The 15,637-nt window shown below is 45.4% G+C and overlaps 1 long non-coding RNA gene across 1 annotated transcript; it reads left to right on the forward strand.

The window, feature by feature from the left end:
- Positions 1-5,390: 5,390 nt before the first annotated feature.
- LOC125945334 (uncharacterized) lies at positions 5,391-9,244 on the forward strand. Its single transcript, XR_007466822.1, has 3 exons — positions 5,391-5,549; positions 6,944-7,044; positions 8,902-9,244. It is a non-coding gene; the product is annotated as an uncharacterized LOC125945334 (long non-coding RNA).
- The last annotated feature ends 6,393 nt before the right edge of the window (positions 9,245-15,637 follow it).

A 15,637-nucleotide genomic window follows, 5' to 3' on the forward strand; every position in this document is an offset into this window, starting at 1 on the left:
ATCATTAGCTTAGAGAGGCCCAAAATGCTCATTCAGGCAGCCACCGTCGAGTTTGACGTGCCCCATAGTGAAATAGCAGAAGTCAGAGCACGCTTTATGGTTCTGTTAGCAGTCTGCACTGTAAATCACAGTCATGTCATAGCGAGTGGTGGTGAAATAGCAGCAGACAACACCACACTGCCACTGTCAGCAGCTTGAATGCCAAAGCACATTCATGTGGTTGCATTGTTTATTTTGTTATCTGGCTCACACAAGTAATGCGATTAAGAGAACAAATATAAAACATCATTAGCTTAGAGAGGCCCAAAATGCTCATTCAGGCAGCCACCGTCGAGTTTGACGCGCCCCATAGTGAAATAGCAGCAGTCAGAGCACGCTTGATGGTTCTGTTAGCAGTCTGCACTGTAAATCACAGTCATGTCATAGCGAGTGGTGGTGAAATAGCAGCAGACAACACCACACTGCCACTGTCAGCAGCTTGAATGCCAAAGCACATTCATGTGCTTGCATTGTTTATTTTGTTATCTGGCTCACACAAGTAATGCGATTAAGAGAACAAATATAAAACATCATTAGCTTAGAGAGGCCCAAAATGCTCATTCAGGCAGCCACCGTCGAGTTTGACGTGCCCCATAGTGAAATAGCAGAAGTCAGAGCACGCTTTATGGTTCTGTTAGCAGTCTGCACTGTAAATCACAGTCATGTCATAGCAAGTGGTGGTGAAATAGCAGCAGACAACACCACACTGCCACTGTCAGCAGCTTGAATGCCAAAGCACATTCATGTGGTTGCATTGTTTATTTTGTTATCTGGCTCACACAAGTAATGCGATTAAGAGAACAAATATAAAACATCATTAGCTTAGAGAGGCCCAAAATGCTCATTCAGGCAGCCACCGTCGAGTTTGACGTGCCCCATAGTGAAATAGCAGAAGTCAGAGCACGCTTTATGGTTATGTTAGCAGTCTGCACTGGAAATCGCAGTCATGCCATAGCGAGTGGTGGTGAAATAGCAGCAGACAACACCACACTGCCACTGTCAGCAGCTTGAATGCCAAAGCACATTCATGTGGTTGCATTGTTTATTTTGTTATCTGGCTCACACAAGTAATGCGATTAAGAGAACAAATATAAAACATCATTAGCTTAGAGAGGCCCAAACTGCTCATTCAGGCAGCCACCGTCGAGTTTGACGCACCCCATAGTGAAATTAGTCTGAGCACGCTTTATGGCTCCGTTAGCAGTCTGCACTGAAAATTGAAGTGTTGTCATAGCCAATTTTCAATTTATTAATCTGACTCGAGCAAGTAATGCGAATGCAACCACAATTATTAATGTGATTAACTTTGCTAGCATTTTTTTGTCATATTTACGTACCGGAAAAAAGTTGAACGTGTTTTAGTGAGTCACTTTGTTCATTACAAGCCGTAGGCAAAGTGACGGACAGATTCAAACAGTGATAATGGGGAATAAATGGTGAAAGTTGCAAAAGCTCTCACAGCACTGCTTCGCTGGACTCCATTCACTAGAAAACTGCATTTGTAATAATGAAAGCGTCATGACAGGAAATGATACCACACTGCACAATGTTATATATGTGTACCACTACATGTGACGGGCAGCAAAACCATCTGTTTATAAAGACTGAATGCAACAACATAGCAAGGTGCTGTTTCACAATATGGCACCTTTTCATGTGCACTTCTGGTAAGCTACCGTATGCACTGATGCATAAACACATTAACAGGGGAAAGAGACGAAGTAACTGTGGAAGCCACGTGATGCTTTTAACATTTTGTATCTGTCAATGTTTCTGTTGTAACAGCTGATAGAACTTTCTTTGGTGCAAGTTGATTAATCACGTTGCAGCAACAGCACAAGAAGCAAGGTCAGAATAGGAGAAAACAAAGCAAGGTGGCAGACTGAGGAGGCAAGGTAGACAAGAGAGAATAGCTTTAATGACATCAAAGAGACCAGCCCGGCTATTCACAGGACTTGGTGCTTTGAATGAGACGAGTTAATGGAATTGTCGAAAGTCGTGGCTGCAGCATGCTTACAAGAACAAATGCAAAAATAAAAGGATAGAAATAGGAACAAATACATACACGCACGGAAGAACTCACATATTCACACACATGAACACAAACGCGAAAACTAAGATCTAAAATACAAAAAAGGGCAAAATAACAAATATACACAAACACACAAGAAAACACGCACACACATTTAACGCAGACACGAGTAGAACTATTAGGAGTCAGTTCACAAGCAGCTGTGCCTACTTTGTCGTACTTCTTTTTAATGTACATATTGGCTCTGTTGCCTTCACTGTCATGGGAATTTTTTAGTAGCGACATATCACGACAAATCGCAAAGCTGTGTTGTCGGAAAGCAAGTCGAGCGCTGACAGCACAACTTATGCGCGATTGTGTCACAGCAGGCTTTCTACAGCTGGCGCGTGCAGTGAGCGAAGAGTTCTAAGCCACACAGCGACGCGAATTCATGCCAAGCTCCCTTGCAACGGCACCAGTGTATCAGTCATAATTTTAAATTAGCATTCAGGCTGACATTAAGGAAACAAACACTGCTTCCAAACGCCTGACCGTTAACAATCCAATGGCATTCACTCAAGCTGCGCGTGTTAGTCACTGATTGTTAGCATTGGTGGAAAGCAATCAATCGACGGTGCTACACAACACTCGAACGACGCCGCTAGACGCTCGGCTATCTTATCACACTGCTGCCAACGATCGGTCGTTTGCACGCTGAGCTGGCAGCAACGAATCTTTGCGTTGGAGGTTGCTTTCACAAATCTTTTCTGTTTAGAAACTCGCAGGTTGGTTTCATCCGCGCACGCTTCTCATTTATCCTGATAATCGTTTTGCTCCATCACTTCACCACGTCCGACGAGAAACGCAGGGGCACAGTACACAAACACACCCGCCGCTCACAGTAGGTACCAGACTTTGGCGAACTCTCCTCGTCGTAACTTCACTTAGGAGCAAAACAAAACACCACGGAACAAACACGTACGATGTTTGTTTGCAGCGGTATGCCGCCGCGGGATCTTGTTTCCACACGAAGCGCAGGGCAGCGCCATCGATGTTCGCTGCAATCTTTCTTCGCCGGCTCAAGGCTCAGAACAAACGCACGCGGCACAAATTGTGCATCGTAAGCTCACAATAATATTTCCGGCATGACAGACCACCACAAACAATTCGAATTCACTCTGACGAAGGGAGACGCACAGAGCTGACGCGACTCGGCCCAGTTCGAAGCGAGGGCGGCCATGTTAGGCATGTTCTCCGTCGGTGGGGACACCGGCCGTCCGGCTCATGACGTCACCTAAAGTGCGCGCCTATTGGTGCCGGCTCGTGTCCATCCGCCTTTGAGGGTCAAATGCCGCTGTCTTCTAAAGTTGTATCCGACTATAGACAACCCGGCGCGCGGCAGGGTGGGAAGGCGGAAGCTGCTACGTCACCTCATTGGCTCTTGCTTCCAAAGATGCGTTGTCTCTGTTTTGTCTGTGTCCGCGTCTCGCGCTCTGGGAAATAATTTTAAACGTGTGATTGGTTTTATGTGCGGTCTAATCAGAGACGTGGTCCGTGCGTTGTGTATTAACCGTGCCCCACCTCAACTCAAAGCCTTGGCACGCGCTGGAAGATGGATCCACGGAGCAGATACGAGCAGTTGCAACGTGCCCGGTGTCGGCGGTCGGTATACTACTGTCAGTATGGAGAGTTTCAGGCAAGTGTCCGTTCATTTGGTGTTTCTTTATTTGATTACGTGTTATTGTTGGCTTTAGAAGTATCTCATTGTGATCCGATAGCATATTTCACTAATGTAAGCGCAAAAGCAGTTGCACGCAGTACTACGGCAAGATGGCTACCTCGATTGCCCCCGTGTGACTAGCAAGATTGCTACCTCGATTGCCCCCGTGTGACTAACGTTTCTGTGGCCACGTCGGGCGTGGTGCGCCTGTATAATCGCCGCTTTGTTTCTGAGCGCTTGAACTATCGTAAATGTGGTCTTCTTGCGAGTTCAGCGCGGCTTATAACATGGTCGTTCGTTTTGCGTCGAGTAGAAAAAAGTTGTCACAGTTTCACCTGAAAGGCGAAGCATCAATTGCGATAGCAAATTTGTAGAGAGCTATACGGAGTAAGGATAGTAGTTTTATCAGCTGTATAAATTTGGACATGCAGCAGCACCAGCAACGCGCAGAACTGTTGTCGACGCCGTCGGCGTTTTGCCCGCGTTCGCACAAAATGCGTGCGGCGTTGGTGACTGTTGCCGGAACCTCTGATATAAATAGGCACTTGGTGCCGCAGCTAAACGTCGCCTCCCTTCCCTCCCCCTACCCCCCCTCCCTCTACGGCCTTTCGCGCGTCGGAAGAAGGCACGTTTGCTCTACATATATGGTGATTGTAAAGGAGGAAAGAGACGCCTACTTCTGCAGCCCTTAAGGGAGCAAGGCGCAGAACGCACGTTTGTTCTCCGCCGTGGGTTCACTCCCCGTGAAAGCGCGCGTCCCTCGCGCCCTTTCACGCGCACATATAGCATTCGGCGCGCGGCGACGATTTCATCTCCATTGACCTCATACGGAACCTCACGGCGACGGCGACGGCGACGCCGACGGCAGAAATCTGCTTTTGAGTGTCCATATAATTGCTATCGCAATAAAAGAAGTGACGACTGGCTTCGCCTTTCGAAACTACCGGCGCAATATTGGCTCTCCCTCGCGCGCCCGCGTACTGCTGCTGCTTGCCGGACGCCTTCTTCAGCGTGTTTTGGGCTATCTTTCTCTCTCCGTTTGTGTGTGTGTGTGGTGTGTGTTAGCGCGCGCGTACCTGTTTTGTAAGCGCTTTACGTGTGCGTGCGTGCGTCCATGGGTTTTTTCTGAGCGTTGTGTACGTGCGTTCGTGCATGTTTTTTGAGTGTTTTGTATGTGTGCGTGCGCGCGCGCGCGTGCTTGTATGCGGGTCTCTATGTGCTTGCGCGTGCGTGCGTTCGTGCGTGTTTTGTGAGCGCTTTGTATGTGCGCGCGCGCCTGTTGTGTGAGTGCTTTGCATGTGTGCGTGCGCGCACGCGCGTTGCTGCTTTGCGAGCGTTTTGCTTGTGCGCGCGTGCTTGTATGTGGGTCTCTATGTGCTTGCGCGTGCGTGCGTTCGTGCGTGTTTTGTGAGTACTTAGCGTGTGTGCGTGCGCGCGCGCGTACGTGTTTTGTGAGCGCTTTGCGAGTGCGCATGCTTGTATGCGGGTCTCTATGTGCTTGCGCGCGTACGTGTTTTGTGAGTTTTCTGCGAGGGCGCGCGTGTTTGTGTGTGTGTGTGTGTGTGTGTGTGTGTGTGTGTGTGTGTGTGTGTGTGTGTGTGTGTGTGTGTGTGTGTGTGTGTGTGTGTGTGTGTGTGTGTGTGTATTGAATAAAGTCGGTAGTTTTACACGCAATAAACCTCTTCAAAATTGGTGCAGCGGCTGTCCCCGCCCTGAAAACCGAGTTTGGTGTCGAGCCACTCTGGAATATATGGAGGCGCCGGAGGACCAGTGGAAGGTGTAAGTTTCCTTCTTTTTCCCCCCTCTACCCTGATGAATCCACTTCCTTGATTGTTATTGTGAAATAAACGTTTCATCAACAGCATAAATACATGAATCAGAAATCCGGAAAGTGCGTTTCACGATTACACTAATTTCGATCGTGAAACGTGTACCTTGGGTTAGCCCACATTTCCTTGAAGTAGGCAACTGCTTATGAGGCTGCGGCGGGCGAAATGCTGCCGCCCTTTTCGCCCGCACAAAAAATGTTTTGCCTACAAATGCAAAAACGCCCGTGTCTCGTGCATTGGGGGTACGTTGAAAAACCCCTAGGGGTCAGGATCAATCCAGAGTCACCCGCTATCCCGTGCCCCTTAATCAAATTGTCGTTTTGACACGTAACACTCCCGAATTCAAGGAGACAACTGCTTAAATTGTGAATAGCTGGTTATTTGCGATATTCCGCATATATCAATTGGTTTAAGCAGCTTTTACTGAAGATATGAAGTGCTAAGATTTAGGTCTCTCTGGGGTGGTTCTCATGCCCTTCGAAAATTGTCCTCTATAGCCCAATTATAATTCGTAAAAATGGAATTTATAAGGCATGACCTCGGACTCGAGAATGTGTTTGATTGAGCTGTAGGTTTAATTGAGAAGGTTGCAGTGAGTCCAATAAATTTTTTAATGCTTTCTCAGTAGGAGTGTCAAAGTGTAAAAAAAGCGTATGTGTGTGTGTAAATTGTTGAAAGCGAATCATGTGGTGCAGGTGTGCGTGTGTGTGTGTAAGACTTCGCTCCTCGAAAGGGCAGGACTTGTGTAAAGTGACTTGTTGAACAACACTTTGCAAATGTGGTGAACATGGTTTAAATAATGGATTTGAGACCTGCAAGGAGTTGCGACATTCTAACGCATTCCTCTTGCATTTACCACGGATTTGCCACAGAATTGTACAACTCTCTGGTGCTGTTTGGCCAGAAAAGGCAAGGAAACAATAATTAATCAAATTTGCTTCATTGACACTATTTATAGCCAACATAGTAGCCCAAGTCACTAGTGTGATCGAGTATATATTTGCGATGTGGCACTAAGATTACTCATTACATTAAACTTAGCCGCTTTCATAGCTGGTAATAAACTTAGTGAGCACTAAAAGAAATATTAAACAATAGAAATACCGCTGGCACAGCACTGGCAACAGTGTATGAGCAGGCAAACGTATATGTGTGTGGAAATTTCAATGCAATGAACTTTCACTACAACATCTGTGGTATGAGGCTTTTTTTTCTCAGTAAGCTGTACCGAGTCCATACTTTTATTTTTCTCTTGCCAACCAAAATCACCTTTATTGCCAGTGATCTTGTCTCTCGTTCTGGTAGCATTTGTTTATGTGGAACTAAAAATGTCATTTCTTGCAGGTCATCCAGATGACAGCCTCACAATTCGCAGCCTTTGTGCTCTCCATCAGAAACCCATCAGGGGCAAGCCACTTATGTTTGCCTTCAGACAAGACAACATTGTAAGTAGATATAGGCGTGTAGTCAAATATTCTCAAACAAGTTTCCATTTAATACTGTGGGGCTCCTTTGATAGCCTTAGGTTCATATTTTGTGCAGTTGTGTGTATGCAGTTTTTAGATATTGCCAATGGCACAGTGCACATTGCAGATATAACGACTATGAAGTATATACTTGCAATTTCATCATTCCCTTTCATAATGAAGTTTTTCTTTTGTGCAAGGATATTCAGAGATTGGGGCATTTCAGCATCATATTCTGTATTGTGCATTCACTGCTCCATTTCAAGTTACCCTCCTACCAATTTATTTGCGGGAAAAGAGTATTTGTTTAACCTCTGCAATGCGATTCTTATTTGCTCATTGCGTCAAACTCCTCTACCTTTAATTATCACATAATTATCACAACCTCAAAATTTCGGCTGTTATTGTTTTGAAAACAGTATCAAAATCAAAATGTGCTAGATCGCTATCAAGACTGCAAGGGAATTGAAGAAATTGCAAGAAACCGTGGCTTCTTACGGTAGTTGAAAACCTCTTTTCAGCAAACCATGTGCCTATTTCGTTTACTGAGCTGCTCATGAAATTCGCAAGCATGTTAGATTTAACACAGTCGTTACAGGCGAAGAGAAAAAAAAGATTAACAGGAGCACTTTTCATGAGGATGCAATGCTTTTGGATATTCTCCAGGTGGCAAAATGTACATTTAGGAGAGAGAGTGACCTGGAATCGGAGAGGGTGGGGCAGGGAGCCAATTTGCAGCCATTGTGACTCATGCATGTAGTGGCAACTAAGGATGAGAAATAGTCGTGGCACTGCGGTATAGTAAATAGGTCAGCACTTACATAAACTCCCCCACAGTGAGGGGGAAACGTAGGATATGTTGTCCAATTAAGATGGTGCTTTTAGGAGACAGCAGGAAATTTTAGGCTCTAGTTGAGCAGCTACAATATGAAGGACCACGTAAATTGTAGGAAGCCAACATAAACTGAGTAGAAGGACATACGTCACTGTTCAGAGCATGAAGTAGAAATTCGGAGCATCAGGAAGGATTGTAAGTATAAATAAGGGAATAGTACTTGTCAGCGTATTGCCTAGCTAACAAGGGCAAAAAATAGTTGGCAGGACGTTCTATATTTTCCAGGCAAATGTGCTGAAACACTGATTCTTACTCAATCAGTAAAGAAATATACAACAATAAATAAAAATAACTACGTATACAGAAAAGGCCTTATAGACTGCAGTGGAGAGTTGGACATTGTTGAGCTAGATGCAAGTACTGCTTCGCTACTGTAATGCAGGGCAGGTGAGAATGCAGTTGGGGGTTTCGTCATTTTCGTCTGTTGTGCACTCTCTCTGTACAATAGTGCTCTTCGTCTCGGAGTGTATAAATGTTGCATTCAAAACAATTCTCATGCCTTGAGCACAGCAGTCTTATTGTGTCTTCTCCCATGAAGTCTTCTGCTGCAGTGCTTCTGAAGTGTAATGCACAACTACATTGCAGATTTTATATTGTGAGTTTTATATTGCGGTCACATCCATGCTCCTGGAGAAATGCCCATTGCTAAGAGATGTCGTTGGTAGAGTCTACATTTTATGCTCTTATTTTCCATAGTGAAAACGCTACTGTATATTCATTTTTGCTTCTACGCCATTTTGTATTCACGATGACTTAGTGATTGCAGTTTCTAAATTTGAAAACTGGAACTTTTGCCCAATTGAGCTGTGCCTTGTGTTCGGTCACAATAATTAGGGGTGTTGTTTTCAGAAGCTTGTTGTCTTATCAAATTCCCCGCAGTGTATAGGATCGTAATGAAATGTAGAGTCAACTCTCATGATTCTGTTATTTTGCTAATGCAGGAAGCAGGATTCCAGCACAGCCATCTCCTGCACTTATGGTCAAGATGTTCAGACAATGGAGTCCCTGTTCCTTGTGGTTAACCGTGAACAGTATTCTCGCTTTTATGAAAGCTAAAGGTGATTTCCTGCATAAATTAGAATTTTGCAGCTCAAATGTATACACTTTATTCTAATTTGAAGCAACTAATATATGCTGTTTAATACTTTTATACTGTTTGATACAATCATTTCTTGTTGGAAAATATTAAGCATGATGTTTAACATTTATTTATGCATTACTGGCTGATCCATGATGGCCTGTGTTTAAAAAATGTGAACTCACACATTTGAAGCTTCATTCAGTAACTAGAGTATGGCTGATTTAATAAACATTATTTGCTCAGTTATGTACAAGCCCTAATCTTCCATTATCGCGCCAAGTACAAATAATTTAGAAATTGGCAATGTATAATCCGCATGTGGCCAGTAGAGTACCTTAATGAACAGTGGTTTGTTTTTATAAGGCCGCCATTGATACGGAACTTCGCACCTAAACAGTAATAAATCTGGCATATTTAGGCTGTCTTGCAGTAGAAAAAAAAAACATTTTCAAGCAACAAATTTTATAACAGACCATGCATTACCTTCGCATTACAAAATTTAAGGAAACCAGAATTGTAATTGGAAAATCTGCTACACAGCATTTTTAGCTCAGAGAACTGTATTTACATTTGAAAAAAAAATGATTCAGGTGAAAAAATTTCTTGCTCAAGGAATCTTGTTGAGGAGCGAAAATTCATCTTGATGCTCCTGGATCAAACCTTATTTAAAGCAAGTTCATGTGTGAAACATACGGTGTTTCAGTATATCAAATATGTGTGCCAGTCAAGCTTTATATCAACTTTCCAAATCAGCTTTTCACAACGATTTGCCATGACATTGGTGTACAAAATAACAGGGTGTGTTTCTTCTCTGCTTGCTCTACTTCCCTAATTGACCTTTGCAATATATATATTTTTTCAAGGCCACCAAAACTAGAATTTTTGTACCTGAAATTTAATATTGAAAATTTATTCCTTTAGGTGGCACCAAACAGGCTGTTTTAGGGTTACCATATATACAGGTTGTTTCAGTTAACTTAAGCTAAACATTAAATAAATGCAAATGCTACATAGCTGGACAGAACCAAGGTAATGTTGTTCGCCGTCGCTTGGAGATACTCAGACTATTTTTTGTACTCGGCCTAATTCGATAATTAGACCTAATTATTTATTCAACTTCTTAATTATTATAATTAGATGAAAAGTGTCAATGAGTAAATTGTAGAGCAACATGAGAAACTCCCAATACAGCTTTCTGTTGCTCAATACGTGCAACATAAAATGGTTTTTCCGAGCGTGAAAGAAGCCCGTGAATATACGCAAAATTATCGTCCGACTGGCCGCTTGAGGCACTTTATGTGTATTCGCGGGCATCTTTCACGCTCGGAAAAACACTTTTGTGTTGCACGTATTGAGCAACAGAAAGCTGTATCGGGAGTTTCTCATGTTGCTCTGTACAATCTTCTAACTGACACTTGTCATTTAATTATAATAGTTGAGAAGTTGAATAAATAATTAAGTTTAATTAGGCGGAGTACAAAAAATAGTCTGAGTATCCCCAAGCGACGGCAAACAATATTACTTTAGTTCTGTCCACCTACGGAGCATTTGCATATTTTTAAAGTTTGTCCCAAGGTAAATGAAACACCCTGTATATAGGACAGATTTGATCAGTTATATTAAAAAAAACATTTTTGTAGGAAATGTAAATTTTGATGTACTTACAAATGTATTTGGTGATTGCACATTTTAGGTTATGTATGTATTATGTAGTTATGTATTCTAGCATGGAATAAATATATTTACTTTCCTTGAAAATGCAGTATCATATATGTCTTGCTGATTCGTATTACATTTTATATGGATATGTAAAGCGTAATAACCATTGATGTAGATATACACGCTCAGAAGTTATAGTTTGCTAGGTTGCATTTGTGCAGTGAAGACAGGTTTGGCCCTGAATTACTAATATTTATTGTCATCCACACGTATAAATGTTGTGTATGCCTATCGAAACTTCAAGCTTGGCTATCGGATGCCGTGCTTTGTAGCTGAACTTGAACCTTCTGGCACACACGAGTTATGCCTGGATCGCTCTATATAGTCATAATTCAAGGTATGTACAGCTGAGCCTGCCTTCCCTATACTGTAGAAATAAAGGGTGTACACCCTTTCAACACCTATGAAAATGGGTGTTAATGAGGACTAACACCCTAACACCCTTCATAATTTTTGCTGGACACCCTTCCTCTAGGGTGCTATAATAGCACCCCAACTGTAGGGTGTAGGAAACAGCACCCTTAGGGTGTCCGTCTGGTGACAAACTGATTTACACCCTTAAGGGTGTTAAAATGTTTAGTGTGCACCCACAACCAAACGAGAGCGTCAGGCGAAAACTGGGTGTGAGGGCGCCCGTCGTCATGACGAAATTTCTGTAGCGCTTGCTCTTGCGTTGTAAGGAAGCGAGCTAGTTGCCAACATTCTTCTGCAAAGCGGGAGGCTTCGGAAACCGGTGTACCCTGTGATAAGTCGGGACGGTAAGTAAGAATAGTGTCAATGGGAAATGACGGTTTTCGGCCATATAGAGAAAGAAGGGCGAAAAGCCCGTCGTTGCCTGGGGTGCCTGATTGTAGACGTACGTAAACCTAGGGAAGGATGAGGTCCCAGTTGGTGTGGTTGGAGGCGACATACATCGAAAGCATGTCGCCAAGAGATCGGTTAAAGCGCTCTGTCAACCCATTTGTTTGTGGGTGATAAACGGTGGTACAGCGATAAATAATGCGGCATTCAGTGAGAATTTCTTGAATGACATCGGCGAGAAAGATTCGGCCTCGGTGGCTCAGGAGTTCGCGGGGAGCGCCGCGACGTAGAACGAAGCGTTGAAGCAGGAAGGAGGCAACGTCACGAGCCGTCGCGGCTGGTAGAGTGCCGTTTCTGCATACCTCGTGAGGTGCTCTATAGCTACAATGACCCAGCCATTGCCAGAAGCTGTGTATGGCAGAGGCCCGTATAGGTCTATTCCAACCCGGTCAAAGGGTCGCGAAAGGCACGACAAAGGTTGCATTGGTCCAGAAGAGCGGCAAGGATCAGGCTCGCGGAGTTGACATTCCATGCAAGAGCGAATGTACTTTTGCACAAATGTGTACATACCGCGCCAATAAAACCTATGACGTAGTCTGATGTAAGTCTTGAAGAGACCAGCGTGTGCACACTGAGGGTCGGCGTAGAAAGCGGCGCATACATCAGTGCGGAGCTGCCGGGGTATTACAAGCAGCCATTTGCGGCCGTCTGAACTGTAGTTACGGCGATAGACGATTCCGTCCCGGATGGCGAAGTGGGAAGCTTGTCGGCGTAGCGCTCGGGATGGTGGGCGTTCAGGTGAATCAGATGTAATCTATCAAAGATGAAATCCAGGAGTCCTAGCGCTGCTCCAAAGCCATGTCGACAGAAGCGAATGGGGGTAGTGGGTCGCCTAGGACGGAGACACTGATAATGTCGGCGTGGACAGGCGAGCGCGAAAGAGCATCTGCATCGGCGTGTTTCTTGCCTGAGCGGTAGACAACCCGGATGTCATACTCTTGGAGCCTCAGTGCCCACCGGGCTATATATATAGGCGGCCGCAGGGATCCTTGAGGGACGATAACCAGCACAGTGCGTGGTGATCGGTAACGACATCGAAGGACCAGCCGTACAGGTATGGACGAAACTTTGTAATGGCCCAGATGATCGCTAGACATTATTTTTCCGTGACTGAATAATTCACTTCAGCTTTCGTGAGAGTGCGGCTCGCACAAGCAACAACATATTCTTGGTAGCCGGGCTTATGACAAGGAAGTCTGGCACGGCTGTGGACGACACGAAGGACGCCGACAGGAAGACAACAGCGTAGGTTTAGCCAGGCGCACCAGGAACAGCGTCGAGCCCGAGCCCCACTTCAGGAGCGCTGGCGATCCGGCTGCGGAGCTCTGCACGGCGCACTTCTTCCTTACAAATGGATCACAGAGCTGCCTTGAAAGGGCAGCACTCTCTTCAATTTATCCCTACATTGCACAGAGTGCAAAAGTCAAGTAGCACTGGATTACTTTGCTAGGAAAATATAACCAGATTAAGCAAAGTTTCCAACACAACCGACAAGGGTTTATCTTTCCAAAGGTGGTCGCGCCAGGTATAATGCGACAATTTCAAGAGCGATGTTAAGTATGTAATAGAGAAACGCATTCGTGATCCTTACCATCTGCTTTTACACGCACTTGCACTGACAGCTTGAGCGAAAAAAAAAAAAACGTACGAATCCCACTCACTGCGGGAATCGTCGTAAGCGATGCTTTCTATGCTTTTTGCTTTCACTGACGATAATTAGCGGTGATGTTGACGGTGAGTGTGTAATTTCTTGAGCGTTTAGTACAATGCGAGAGTGCTAAATTGATGTTAAACGTTACCTTGCGCGCACCACTGCTGTTTGTCTCCGTAGTACACGGAACACACAGGGAGGCGTGTTTGCTTGAGGCGTGTTTGTGCGCCATCGTTCATAAATCTCCGAGAGGGATGACCCTTATCATTGCCTCACATGGCACATCGCATCGTGGCAGAAGTGTCAAACTTTAATCGAATTATGGGGCTGTACGTGCCAAAACCGCGATCGGGTAGATTATGAGGCACGCCATAGTGGCGGACTCTGCATTACTTTTCGCACACTGGTGTTCTTTAACGCGTACCTAAATTCTAAGTGCACTAGTGTTTTTGTATATCGCTCGCGTCGAAATGCGGCTGCCACGGTCGCCAATGAACCCGCCACCTCGCGGAATGATATAGCCGCGAAGCTACCGCGGCGGCCAAAGAAGCGTTGATTTGACGTGCGACCGCTTCCGTATGTCCCCTAGAGTCTTACTGCAGCGCTTACCTGTCTACTAACGTGCAAGTCCAGAGGGGACGTAGGTACAACTGTAGACAGCAGGGGGGAGAGGAGGCAGAGAATGGGCAGAACCGACGGAGTCGCCAAACCAGTAAACAACTGCCTTGCCGCTCTCGCAGTTCCCGTACAGGGGGAGAGGGCGGTAGAGGCAAAATATGACGCGGGAAAGCTGACCGACCGTGGCAGCCCCATTTCGACGGGAGCGATATACAAAAAGCGCTACTGCAATTAGATTCAGGTACACGTTAAAAAAAGACACCAGGGTGTCAAAATTAATCCAGAGTCCGCCACTATGCTGCTTGGCGCCTGCATGCCGTCCGTCCGTTGTCCGCTTGACAGATTTGCACAGTGTTCTTTTTTTTTTTCAGAAATAGCAGAAGCGTACCGTACCGCAACCACTGTGTCCTTGTCCTCCCACGCCATTTTCCCCCTCTTCCGCCATATCTCCCTGTACGGGAAAAGCGAGAGCGGCAAGGCTGTTTTTCGCTCAGTTTGGCGACTCTGCCGTTTCTACCCATTCTCTGCCACCTCCTCTCTACAGTTGTACCGTACCGCAACACTCCTGAACAAGCTGTGAACATGAACAAGCTTCAACTAGCTCTCTCAAGCCGTGCACATCAAGTTTAAACCAATGTTGGTCCTGTTCGGCGAACGTTAGGGCTGGTGCCGTTGAGATTTTGCACCCGCTAGCGGCGGACCTGAATTGAAAAGTAAGCAGTCAGGACGAAGAAAACTGCTTTCATAGTTCAGTTCTGGCTTGAGCGATTTGAAATGAACTACTCGTCACTTCGCACGGCGCGTACACGCGTCACGCGGCGGCACAGCGCTTTGCCAACCAACACCTGTACGTCACCGTAGCCGTAGGGTTGCCGGTGGCAGGGGCTACGTAGATGGGTGGGACTGTACGTGTTGTTCATGGTGACGCATTTCTTAATTAAAGAGATGCACTGTTTACTTCCTCCGTCAAACGTGAAACAGGATACGGTTCATTCGGTACAGCTTCCTCTTTCTGGGGTTTTACGTGCCACAGCCAGTTCTGATTATGAGGCACGCCGTAGTGGAGGGCTCCGGATTAATTTTTTACCACCTGGGGTTCTTTAACGTGGACTTCAACGCCAGCACCCGGGTGGTTTCGCATTTCGCCTCCATCGGAATGCGGCTGCGGCGGCCGGGATTCGATCCCGCGATCTCGTGCTCAGCAGCGAAACGCCTTAAGCTGAGCACGAGATCGCGGGATCGAATCCCGGCGGCATATACAACCGCCCCGCTCAGTTATCAACGGTGACAGCGATGGCATCCGAGTTTTTCGCGAGAGCAACACTGCCTACAAATGAGCGATTATGCGAACAATTTTCTCAAATAATGCCTTATCACGCGCGCAAACTAAGTGTGCTGAAGTTAAAGAAAAGCGAGAATTAGTAATAAATTAACAGCCAGTAATATATATACCTGGATCGCAGGTGTCGTTGTTAAAGCAGCCCGGCCACTCATATTGATTCCTCAGGGTGAAACAACGAGGCTCATACACGCAGTTATACATGTTTTGTTACTTGGTAGCATTATTTCACATCAGCGATGTACCTTTCCCCGAATATTTGACGCCAACAGCGATCTGTGGCTGTATATCTCGATGTATACAAGTGCACCGGTCGCTTTGGTAAATCCGACGCGGATGGCTGCGCTCGAAGACTTCTTGAATATGTGAAATTTGTGAAGAACGTTTAAACAGAATACAAACAGCGAG

Source organism: Dermacentor silvarum, chromosome 5 (genome assembly GCF_013339745.2).
Source record: "Dermacentor silvarum isolate Dsil-2018 chromosome 5, BIME_Dsil_1.4, whole genome shotgun sequence".
In the NCBI taxonomy this organism is placed as follows: domain Eukaryota; kingdom Metazoa; phylum Arthropoda; class Arachnida; order Ixodida; family Ixodidae; genus Dermacentor; species Dermacentor silvarum.